General features: G+C 38.6%; 1 protein-coding gene across 1 annotated transcript in view; it reads left to right on the top strand.

Annotated features, from left to right (window-relative positions):
* Positions 1-226: 226 nt before the first annotated feature.
* Hr39 (Nuclear hormone receptor FTZ-F1 beta) overlaps positions 227-11,974 on the top strand; it is a 60,178-nt gene continuing 48,430 nt past the window's right edge. The window contains exon 1 of the mRNA XM_074109101.1: positions 227-542. The gene's annotated coding sequence lies outside the window, so the exon portion shown is untranslated. The remainder of the gene's footprint in view (positions 543-11,974) is intronic.

The following is an 11,974-nucleotide window of genomic DNA, read 5'->3' as shown; positions in this document are numbered from 1 at the left end:
GTAATTTTTAATTTCAAATTCAAACAAACTACATTATATTTTGAATGTGAACACTATTTTGAACGTCATACAGCTAGCGACATCTTACTCAAGCTCATGTAAGTAATACACAATTAGTACATTTTCCTGCCGCTAGATGTCCAAGCCGGATTCTTTTCAACGGAGCGACTCGCGAGATGGCACGTTCGTGCGCTTGACTGAGTTCATTCCGCTTTGTTTTGCGGAGAAGAGTGGACGTTGCGTAGCTGCTGTTCGCTGCCCGTCGTATACAATGTTTTCCTTGCTAAAACTGTAATTTTGTATGAGTACTGATTATTTTTGACAAACTAAGTGTTAAATTTGAGTATTCGCGTACGCGTGTGTGAGCTGAACTCTAGTTTTGAAACTGTCTGGCGTCGATGTCAATATACTTGTCGGTGGCATTTAATGGGAAAGGTGTGCCGCGGTCGCGACGAGCGGAGACCTGTTAGGGTGGGTGCTGGCTGGTGAAGCTTGGCGACGGCGGCGAGTCGGGAGCTTGGCCAGCTGGGATGTTAGGAGAGGTGAGTGGCATTAGTGGCGAGGGAGCGGGCGCGGGGAGAGGCAGCGTGCATTCACCTCTGACCCGCGGGGCGAGCGCCGCTCAAGGTCGGTGCGCCGACTGAAGGTCGTCACGTGACAGGGTACGCACCCCCTCGCACCTCGTTCTAATCGCGCACGAAAGTGCTACAATAGCTGGCTGGTTGCAATTCGATTTTAGAAATTTGAATTTGGAACTGAAATCCAATTGCATTCTAATTTGTTTTTATTTATTTATTTTATTAGACACGTGTTAGTATGTTTTGTTTATTTGTTTTAGCAGGTAGCCTTTATGGCTAAAAATGTTATTTCTACATAATTGGAAATACCTAAATATCTGCTTGCAATTGTATTTTGACCGTAACTTTATCTATTTTGCTTGTTGATCGAATGTTCATCTCTGTTAATGTTATGTTTGATGTTTGCATTGCGATTTCATGTTTTCTTTTCAGAATTAAACTGTGTTCGACTGAAAAATGATGCATAATGTTGTTAAACACTGATAATGTTCACAGAAACTAAAATAAATTACCTTTAAAATAAATATATATTTTTCTATGTGGAGAAAATATTGTCCGTAGGTTCTTCTATTCTAGATTCGTAGTTTTGCACAAAAAGTTCACACGTAATGAGCAAATATCTCAAAAACGTTTACTTTTCACTTGTATTTTTTTTTAAATTTAAAGCTTTTATGTTATTGAATGTTGCCACATACCAAAAGGAGAGTCTAGTAACTTTCAATAGGTAGGTACTAGGGTTATTTTGATTAATCAACGTGGTGCGAAATTTCAATGCCTTTAGTTAGAAGGTGAGATTTTTGAATGGGAATACCTATCGGGATAAAAAGTAGCCAGTTTTCTAAAATACATTTTCACTTCTCGTGCGCGTAAAGTTGCTATGTAAAGTTGCTATTTATGCTGGGTCTAGAAATAATTTTTATGCTCTAGTGCATAAAGTAAAATCTTCATCTAACCACAGTAGCTACCTATATATTTTTTTAATCATTTTTATTTTATGTAACTACTGCTCAAGCCCTCTCATTCTGAGAGTAGGCCTGTGACCTGCAGTGAGACGTATATAGGCTGGGATGATGATGATGTTATGATTTTATGTAAAACTTCAATCAAGGTCCGCCAAAATTGCTACCACATCTTTTTCGCTAATAGCTGCCGTGAAGCAGCAGTGCCTACACTATTGTTTCGGCGTTGAGAGTTAGACAGCCGGTGAAATTACTGGCACTTGAGGTATTCCTTCTTGGCCTCTAGGTTGGCAAGCATCTGCAATACCCAGGTGTTGCAGTTGTCTATGGGCGGTGGTGATCTCTTACCATCAGGAGACCCACCGCTCGTTTGCCATCCATAAATAAAAAAATAAAAAAAAAAATGTTGATGATTTTATGTAAAACTAAAAATCAATCAACATAAATCAGTAAAACATTTTTTTTTAATTATATAGCAATGCATGAAAAATAAAAGGTACCTACTAAGTATACAATCGTTTCCACTGTTGCTATTTAATTTCCTGAATCGAATTTTCCCCTCGACGTGTCTCTGCCACCCTCGCCGTACCAGCTCGGGTAGCTATATGAACGCCTCGGGTAAAATGGCTCGTTTTATGATCTGGTTGTACAATCTACTATTCTCTGGCGAAGTACCTACCGTAATTCTGAATATCTATAAAGATAGCAAACATTTTACGCACTGGTACCAAGGACAGTGGACAAAGTGGCGATATCCTACTAATATTATAAATGAGAAAGTTTGTGAGTGAGTTGGACTTAGAGTCATGAACTCATGAAATTTGGTATGTAGGTTAGGTAGGTACTTTTTATCCCGATATTCCCACGGGATAGGGATAAAAACTTGAAATTTCATCCGCTGGGTTAAGAGTTGAGATTTTGGACAGTTGTTCTTAACACAACCTCAATGAAGGCCACGATGTAAAATTTGGCAATTCCCAGGGGAATTTTATGAAATCTCGCTTTTAAATGTATACGGAACCCTAGTTACATTTTAATCTAGCAATGCTTCGTTACGTGCCAAGAAAACAAAATAGCCATTTAGGCGCCTCGAGCTTTTACGACATTTCTAATCCTCTTATTCCAACTTCTGCGTTATCTGTACTTACCTATAACCACTTAATTATGCGGTTTTCGCAATACACCAATTTTAATTAACCTAAACCGGTTAGTCTTAAGCGGAACCACTTACAAATCTACGGCTTGATTCGGCCCGTGAGTCATGGCTCGTAGACTTTAAATTGCCTAAGCGACTGTCGCTTACGTCCTTTAGAACAAACGTAACATACGTAACCGACACTTGAGAAAAAAGCCGTAACGGCCGTCCGCTTTAGTTAATACGATTAAACACCGACAACTTATTCTTATAGTATAAAGTTGAAATATCAAAATGTAGGCAGCCAGCGCTCGAAGAACAGATACTAAATTCAGAGGGCGGAATTTGCATGTCAAAAATCGAACGCCAATAAGTAGAGTTGGAATGTTACATTTTATCGTTTTTTCTAGCTATCGATAAGTTTAATCTTCTGCTAGGTATATCACTTACTGACTTTTAACATTAACCTCTTAATAATGCTAAGTTAAAGTACTTATACTATTGCTTATTCTGTGGTTAAAATTTAGTAGTTTTTAAAATTATGATTTGATGTTTATTTTATTTAAATCTTCTTTATTTATTCTTGTTAATTATTTTTAACAATAGGTTCGAATGAAGTTAATTAATTTAATTTGCAATTATGGTTTTCTTATAAATTTTTAGCTTAAATGTGGATCTGAGGTCTATTTTTGTTAATAAATAAAAAAGATACGCTTCGTAAAGATAACTTATCGATAGTCGATATAAATATAACCTCTCCAGCAATAAGTTGGAAAACCCCCGACTTTGTCACTTCAAAGTTCAATATCTCAAAAACAGCATTCGAAAACACACACACACACACACACAGACACACATAGCGGTCAAACTTATAACACAGGGTTAGGTTAGGTAGGGGTAGCGGTTAAAAATAGAAGGTTCCAACTTTATTGACGTTTGATTTTTGCCATGAATATTCCGCTCTCCTAATTGCCATATTGGGCGAAAACATTTCTTAAGTAGCGTCCACGAACCGGAAGACGTAGCTTTACCTCCATTATTATTCAAAGTTTCGAGGTTTGTGTGTTTTGAAACAAGGAAAACAAGAATAATACGTTTCTTATACGAAAGAACTTCTTATTGCTTAATTCAATTATGTTATTTTTGCGGCAACAGAAATACACATAACGCATAAATTTCAGCTGCCTACAGCCCTTGTGACAGACAGACGGACAAACCTAGCCTTGACAGAGTTCCGTTTGTCACTCTTCAGTTACGTAACCCTAAAAGAACCAGCTGACTACTGAAAAAGTGAAGAGTTTTTCAGGAAAGTTATTAAAAAATAATTTGACGTAATTATTTTGTAATAGAACAAAGTCGACCTTAGAACATTATCAGCTGTAATTGCTGCCTCGAACCATAATTATTCGGGTAATTATAATATTAATTACCTTATTAATTACAGAGGGCTGTCTGCTTGTATATCCTCTGTCTACCTCTATATCTCTACGAAGACAGGTGTCTAAGTTTCCATTCGTTTGCTAAAGCATATTCGTTTGTAGAGCTATAAACCTGAAACTCGAATACGAAGAAAATATTAGTGTATTATATACACTGAAGAGAGTACACCAAAACAGCGTAAGTATAAATCCGAAACACCCATCCACGGGACTTCTTTTTATGTAGCCCGTGATATGTCCACATTCTGGGGTCAGAGACTTAGAGAGAGAGGACGGTAGCTGGAGGAAAACCTGCTTTCAAATAATGAACCCGGCCAAGTGCGAGCCGGGCTCGAGAGTGAGGGGTGACAGATGCATGTGATTTTCATATTTGTGTGTAATGTATTCAAATAGATAACACACTTATACTTTCATTCACTCATTCAATCCGTTCTCTTGTGAATAGACCTGTAATTCACTTGGCTATGTCGGTGACCCTTGTTCTTCTACGTATCTCCTCACTTCTGATATGATCCCGTAGAGAAACTCCAAGCTCTTCATAGCTCTTCATGAACCTATTCATAAGGCCTATGAATGGGCAGTATAGACCATAAGGTCGTATTCATAAGATTACGATATGAATAGGTAGGTAAGTGTAGTCAAGTCACTATACTGCCCTCTTAAGTCAAAAGGCAGTATTAATATAAAACGACTTGTTATTTATACCATCTGATGCAGAATGTCTTAAGCTACACAATGGTAATAAATAACTTAAAGGTGTTATTTTTTTTGAGATACGGCCTTTTGCCTTAGTGATAACATTACACTTTGAGTCAAAAATACCGATGAAAAGCGTTCACAGGGGCGTTTTGTCAAACTAATTAAAAAACTTCCCCAAATATTCTAGAATAATTTGAAGACAGCAAGCGAGTATCTTTATTTATTATTTCGTGGCAGTTTGTGGCAATCTTCTTGCGATATTTATTACACATACACCTAGATAATTATGCGAAACAAAAGTGTAATTATCAATGCGAGCGACAAAAAAACAATGGATTTTCTTGCTCGGGTGTAAAACACAAGATTGAGAGCCTCTTAAATTCCTGTCGCAAGAAAAATAAGTTTTTTTTAAAACTGCAACAATTTCAGTAATTCAGATTGCGGGGACGACCTCGCGATTTTTGTTGCAACAGAAATAGAACTTGTTTTGACGTGATCTTTATACCTACTGGCATCGAATGACCGTCTTAACCGCGGACCTAATACCTACTCATGTAAATAATTAACTCTTTACAAACTCATCAACTATATCGGATCACTCGCGTCTGAAATCGAGTTTATCGCGACATGTTTCGGGCTAATCCGTAGACCCGTAGACCTTCCTCTAGGAGCAACGGGACTCGGCGGCTGCTGAAAACACGCGCAGCGCGCCAGCGCTCTGCTGGCGGATAAAGCCGGAAAATGTTAGGTTTTTTCAAGGACCCTTTGGCATGCTAAGTTTAAACCGCTGAGCCATCTTTGCTCGACTTGCTGAGCAGCCCATCTGGTTGCTCGCCCTCTCTCCGGTTAAGCTCTGGTAAGCAAGCCGTCTGACTTGCTAAGCAGCAACAGTCCGTCTCGAAAAAAAAAAGATCTGGTTTTCTCTCAAGGAATGTCCGTCCAAATTAAACGGTGTCTCGCCTGTCCGGCTTTTGTTATGCTTTTTACAACGGACCTGCAGTCCAGTCACATCAGTTTATAAAAAAAAAATGTCGTATACTTAGACACAAAATCCCTATTTAATATTATGAATGCGAAAGTAACTCTGTCGTGTGTTTGTCGGTCTGTCTGCCTGTTACCTCTTCACGCTTAACCGGTGAACCGATTTAGATGAAATTTGGTATAGAGATAGTTTAAAGGCGAAAAAACATTTTTTTGACGCGGGCATAAGCTAGTCCTTAATCATTTAGGACGTCCGGCCTTTTTGCCCAAAAGCCCGGCCAAATTGGCTGGTCTGTCTGGCTATTAGGTTTGAGGACCTGGCAACCCTAGTCATGGCGCATGGTTTGCGGGTAGTCGTGTGAGTGGAGTGGCGCCGCGCAGTGCGCGTGTTGCAGCAGACGTGAGTTATCGGATATACTATCATTTAATATGAGTAAGTCTCACAGTCTCATTTGAAATTTACCACGAGCTTTGCGGTGAAGGAAAACATCGCGAGGAAACCTGCACAAACCTGCGAAGCAATTCAATGGTGCGTGTGAAGTTCCCAATCCGCACTGGGCCCGCGTGGGAACTATAGCCCAAGCCCTCTTGTTCTGAGAGGAGGCCTGTGCCCAGCAGTGGGACGTATATAGGCTGGGATGATGATGATGATGATGAAGTCTCACAGTAGTTTCATGTTCTTTACAGACCATTTTTTTTTCGGAGATTATGGCTTGGTTACCTCTTGGACCCTTAAGGTGGTTTTCCACCGGCGAGGCGAGACGAGAATTGAAATTTGCGTGGCAGCGCCCGCGGCAGCTCGCGGCGTGCGCGCGAGAATGCATACAAATATCAATTCTCGTCTCGTCTCGTCTCGCCTCGCCGGTGGAAAATCACCATTGCGAATCTTTACAGTCTATATAAAGTTATTAAAAAGTTCTCATAAAAAAAATACAATTGATATTTTGTCGATAAATAATTATTATTTCAGGGCCGACATCAACTCTAATGAGAATAATAGGCCATTAAATGAAAAGTAGTCAATTGTTAATTAGTACCACCTACTGTCATTCTTTCTAATGGCTTCTAATGTAGTTTCTATTTCTCCTTAATTAACTACCTACGCAGCAACTTTTTCACGCCTAAATAAAAGTTTCGTTTCGGTATTGTGTTTAAGATTGAGTCACTTTAAAAATAAATCTACTATAAAACTTATGGAAAAGGAAATCGTCATAATTTGAGTAAAAAATTCTCGCGTAACGATAAACTAACCCGCTTAATTTTAAACCCATAATTATTCTTTAACTTAGTCAAAAATGATAAATTGTCCTTATCACACGTAGCCTTTTACCTACTTTGCAACATAAAGGCAAATTCGTAAACATACCTAAAGTACGCTAGGCTGTATGATCTTTAATCCTTCTGTCCTAATGGAATAAAATCAACAAGTTTAAAATAACGTCATTAAATAAAAATTAAAAAACCAAGCACTACCAGCCAGCAATGTTATACAGTCAATACCAATACCAACAGCATGGAACAAAAATTTGCAAGTTCTGCTACACCGTCCGTGGTTGTACTCTCACTACTTTCATCTGTGTCTGTGTGTGTGCGGCCGGTGACCTTGCTATCGGGCGGAAGCGTGACTCAGCCGCGTCTGCCGAGTTCCAGGGAGCAGGGACCTTAGCTAGCTCGCTTTGTTCTAATGTTCGAAAATCGAATTTTGAATTCGTAATATTAGGTTTTAGAGCTGGTTGGAAGCAGAAAAACAATTTTTTTTACGTACATAGCTTACAGCGCCAGGACCGAAGCTTTTTAAATAGAAATCTTTTGAATGAGTTTCTTGACGAAGTGTCGCTAGATGGCGTTAGTATCGTGAGGTCCGTTTGACGTTACAGTCTTGCTTGTTTGTGATTGGCTCATTTACTTATTTAACCAATAACAAACGAGACACGAATGCCAAAGTTGTCAAACAGACCTCACAATCTGTCAGTGTCGAAGGAGCGACATTTCACAAAATTTTACAAAACTGTTGCTACTTACTTGTATGTACCTACATGTTTATTTAACGTTATAGTTAAGTACACGTGACCTTGATACGTTCGGCATTGCGCGTTGTATGGAAATAAGGAGATTGTCTAATAACCTCGTACCTACTTTGCCTTTTTACGTTACGTTAAATAAATGAGAACTTTGATATCATTTAGGCTTCATCATCATCATCTCAGCCGTAGGACGTCCACTGTTGGACATAGGCCTCCCCCACAGACCTCCAGTTGCTTCGGTTGGCAGCGGCCTGCATCCACCGTGAACCCGCAGCTTTAACCAGGCCATCCGTCCATCTCGTTGGTGGACGTCCTACGCTGCGCTTGCCGATCCACGGTCTCCACTCGAGAACTTTTCGGCCCCAACGGCCATCCGCTCTCCGTGCTATATCGCCTGCCCATTGCAACTTCAACGAGCTAATTCGCTTGGCTATGTCGGTGACCCTTGTTCTTCTACGTATCTCCTCGTTTCTGATTCGATCCCGTAGAGAAACCTCAAGCTTCAGGCTTAGACGTCTAAAATACTTTTTAAGTTTTAAATTTAGTAGCTTTAGGCACAGAATAAGTAATAGTACAAGTACTTTAGGCACGTAAAACCGTAACTTTGTTTACGCGTTCGCGTTCTACGTATCCTGCCTGCAGGAGATATTGCAACACATCTAAATATGGTATTTGACAACTCCTGATTTTGCCATATCTTAATATTATTATGAAAATATAGATATACAGATAGTGTTTAACGAAGAGAAAATTTAAATCGGTTGAAAATTGGATTTATAGTGATTTTTTGAAAAATCTATATATGTCTTTCTCTGTCTAATCTTGAATTTCAAACCTGTATAACTTTGTTATTTGTAAAGGTAGCTTAAAAATTGTTTCTCTATTCGATAACAGGCATTGTGTAGTTTTAATTTATAAAACATATACAAAATAGTCAAATACCGTATTGGTTCCACAGTATTGTCGTGGATGCAACAGACATACAGATTGCTCGCGACTTATTAGCAATAATACTTTTATCGCTATTCCGCGGGAACTATTATTTTTTCCGGGATACAAACTAAATTATGTCCTTCCCAAGGATACTTGTTTATATTGTGTTCTCTGTAATTTGCGAAGTGCGAATAAAAATATTTCTATTTCTATTTCTATGTCCAAGGTCTCAAACTATCTTTAAACCAAACTTCACCTAAATCGGTTCAGCTGTAAGACCGTAAAGTGGTAATAAAAGGGACACAGACTGTCTTTCTAAGTCGTTTTGGTATTTATAATACATATTAGTAAGCATGTTAGTTTAAATTGTAATCTAGTTTAGCTAACAACTAGGCAAAGAAATCTAGGGATAAATTGCATATAAAAACTCCTATGTGATGGATCCCTACAAATAAATAAGCCAATTTATAAGGGTTAATGTAATGTGTACCGATTACCGACCGAACATCACTTAGGGATTCAAAATAATAGCAACGATAAAATCGTCACGCCTGCTTTCATATTATCTAGTTAAATACATAGATATAGCTGAGAGGTTGTACTTTAAATTTAAATAGTGCATATTTTTATCATCTGACATTATTTATATGGGCACTAAACTCTACCTTTACCGTAAATGAAGACCACTATGAAATTATTGCTCTAAAGAATTTTAAAAAATCTCGCAATTTCGATTCAAATGCCGAATCTAATGTAGTTATCACTTAAGCTAATCCGCAGGAAAAGGCGTAATAAAATGAATTAATAGCGCTAAAGTAAGTGTTTCCATCAATTCTCGTAAGGATTTAGATCAAAATGGTAAAAAGCCCATTGGAAAGATACTCAAGTAAGTATTGATTCTCAGACGCCGCGTCGATTGTTTCAAACCACACAACATGCATGTTATTGTAAACGGCACGAAATCGACTCCGTTAAAAACAAATCGTGTTTCGCGTTCCATTTTTGAAAACGCGTTTTCTTCTGGTTTTAAAAATATTTTCTCATACCAGCTTTCTTTTTTATTTTATTTTTTCGTTGGGAATCTGTCAGTCCCTTTAAGTATACTTCGTTTTTTTCGCAATAGAAATAAGGTTCATAATCTAGCCATGTCCTTTTACTGAAAAACGCTTTATAACTGTAGTGATTAGATATTTATGAATCGGTTTACTAGTTTCAAAAGTTACCTTTTATACGTACAAAACAAACGCAAAAAGAAGCAAATAAACTAAGCTAGCCTCTTAGTCAGATGAGCTCATTATTATATTTGTCTAGTTTTATATTTTTATTACGATGCGGGGGTTGCAAAGCGAGGGTATTTACGTTCTTAGCCTTTTTGACATTACTGACGATTTTATCTTATTTTTGTGGTACCATAGACCAAGTTATTGTCAGTGATACTTGTTAGGTGCACGTTACCACACCCAAATGTTCATAAGACATAACATTTTTGTCGCTTTCGTGGATATGTAATAATATGTATGGAAGGGATCGATGACATTCTCATATGCATTTGATCCCTGGAACGGATCAACGCTCCGGTCTTTCAGATGGTGCAGATGATGATAGAAATGATGTTTTGAGATGATAAAAATACTTTAATCACGAAGATTACAAATTAAAAAAGTTCAAATAAAAATTTGCTCCGTGCTATTCGAGTTCTCTTTACGTAGTGCCGTTTGACAGATAGTGCTGTCCCTCGCTCGCTGCTAGTTGCTAGTGTTGTGCCAGAACAATCCCTAAAAGTTTTTTAGTAACAGAGCCTCATCATTGAGCATTAAAACTGCCCACAAGCGTTCTGCTAGTTGTGGAACCCAAATTGCGTTATTAGTCGTTAAAAGCGATATGTTTCCAGCCAGAGAGTGAACCTTTTACTTTAGTTGCGACAGCGGCAGCGCTGCGGGGTCAAATATAGTCTTATAAAGCGTTACGACATGGCATAAGCATTTTTACATTAAGCCAAAGAGTTGGATAAGCTGGAAATGGAACAAAGAAAGTCAAATCTTCTAAGTTCCTGTGAGTGTGAATATCCGCTACGCTAATATATGGTATGTACCTAGATAGCTCTATCCAGATCCAAATCCATCCATCCATCCCTTATATACGTCCGACTGCTGGGCACAGGCCTCCTGTCAGAACAGAGGGCTTGGGCCATAGTTCCCACGCGGGCCCAGTGCGGATTGGGAACTTCACACGCACCATTGAATTGCTTCGCAGGTTTGTGCAGGTTTCCTCACGATGTTTTCCTTCACCGCAAAGCTCGTGGTGAATTTCAAATGTAATTCCGCACATGAATTTCGATAAACTCAGAGGTGCGAGCCGGGGTTTGAACCCACGACCCTCTGCTTGAGAGGCGATAATCCCAAAATCTTGACCGCTATGTCTAGACTTTAGTCTAGACTAGAGACAGAGACATCGAATTTTGCACAGGTGTTCGTTTTACACTACTCCCCACGTTCCTTCTCTTGTTTAGGCTCTTGACAAACAGACGGACGGACGAACAAAAAAGTGGTCAGTCAAAATATCTTTATTAAGGCTATAACAAGCACTTATGAATGTCAAAAAAATCTACCACCGGTTCGGAAAAACCTCTATTAAGAAAAATCCGGCAAGAAACTCAACGAGGTAAGTATACAGTTTTTATACAGATTTACAATATTAAAATGCTGATCTGTACCCTTAGTGTAAGTTTTCGGTTACAAAATACGTCTCGATCGCGTTCGCGTTAAAATCTCAATTTGTATGGAAACACGAACATTGCAAACGTTCCGCTAGAGGCGCTGTTCGTGTTAGCATACAAATTAAGATTTTAACGCGAACGCGATCGAGACGTTTTTTGTAGCCGAAAACTTACACTAAGGGCACTGAATTATTTTCAAATATCACTGTCCATGATGTAATCATAATTTTTTTAATACACCTTAGATATATGTTTGATCAGTTATATTTTTTGGATTTTTATTATAAAAACTTATGCAACTTCCCAGGAACGACTTTTTGGTTTTAGCCAGTCTGTGCCCTTAGTGTAAGTTTTCGGTTACAAAATACGTCTCGATAGCGTTCGCGTTAAAATCTCAATTTATATGGAAACACGAACAGCGCCTCTAGCGGAACGTTTGCGATGTTCATGTTTCCATACAAATTGAGATTTTAACGCGAACGCGATCGAGACGTATTTTGTGACCGAAAA

This window comes from Choristoneura fumiferana, chromosome Z (assembly GCF_025370935.1).
Source record: "Choristoneura fumiferana chromosome Z, NRCan_CFum_1, whole genome shotgun sequence".
Lineage (NCBI taxonomy): Eukaryota > Metazoa > Arthropoda > Insecta > Lepidoptera > Tortricidae > Choristoneura > Choristoneura fumiferana.
This window is presented reverse-complemented; position numbering and strand designations above follow the sequence as displayed.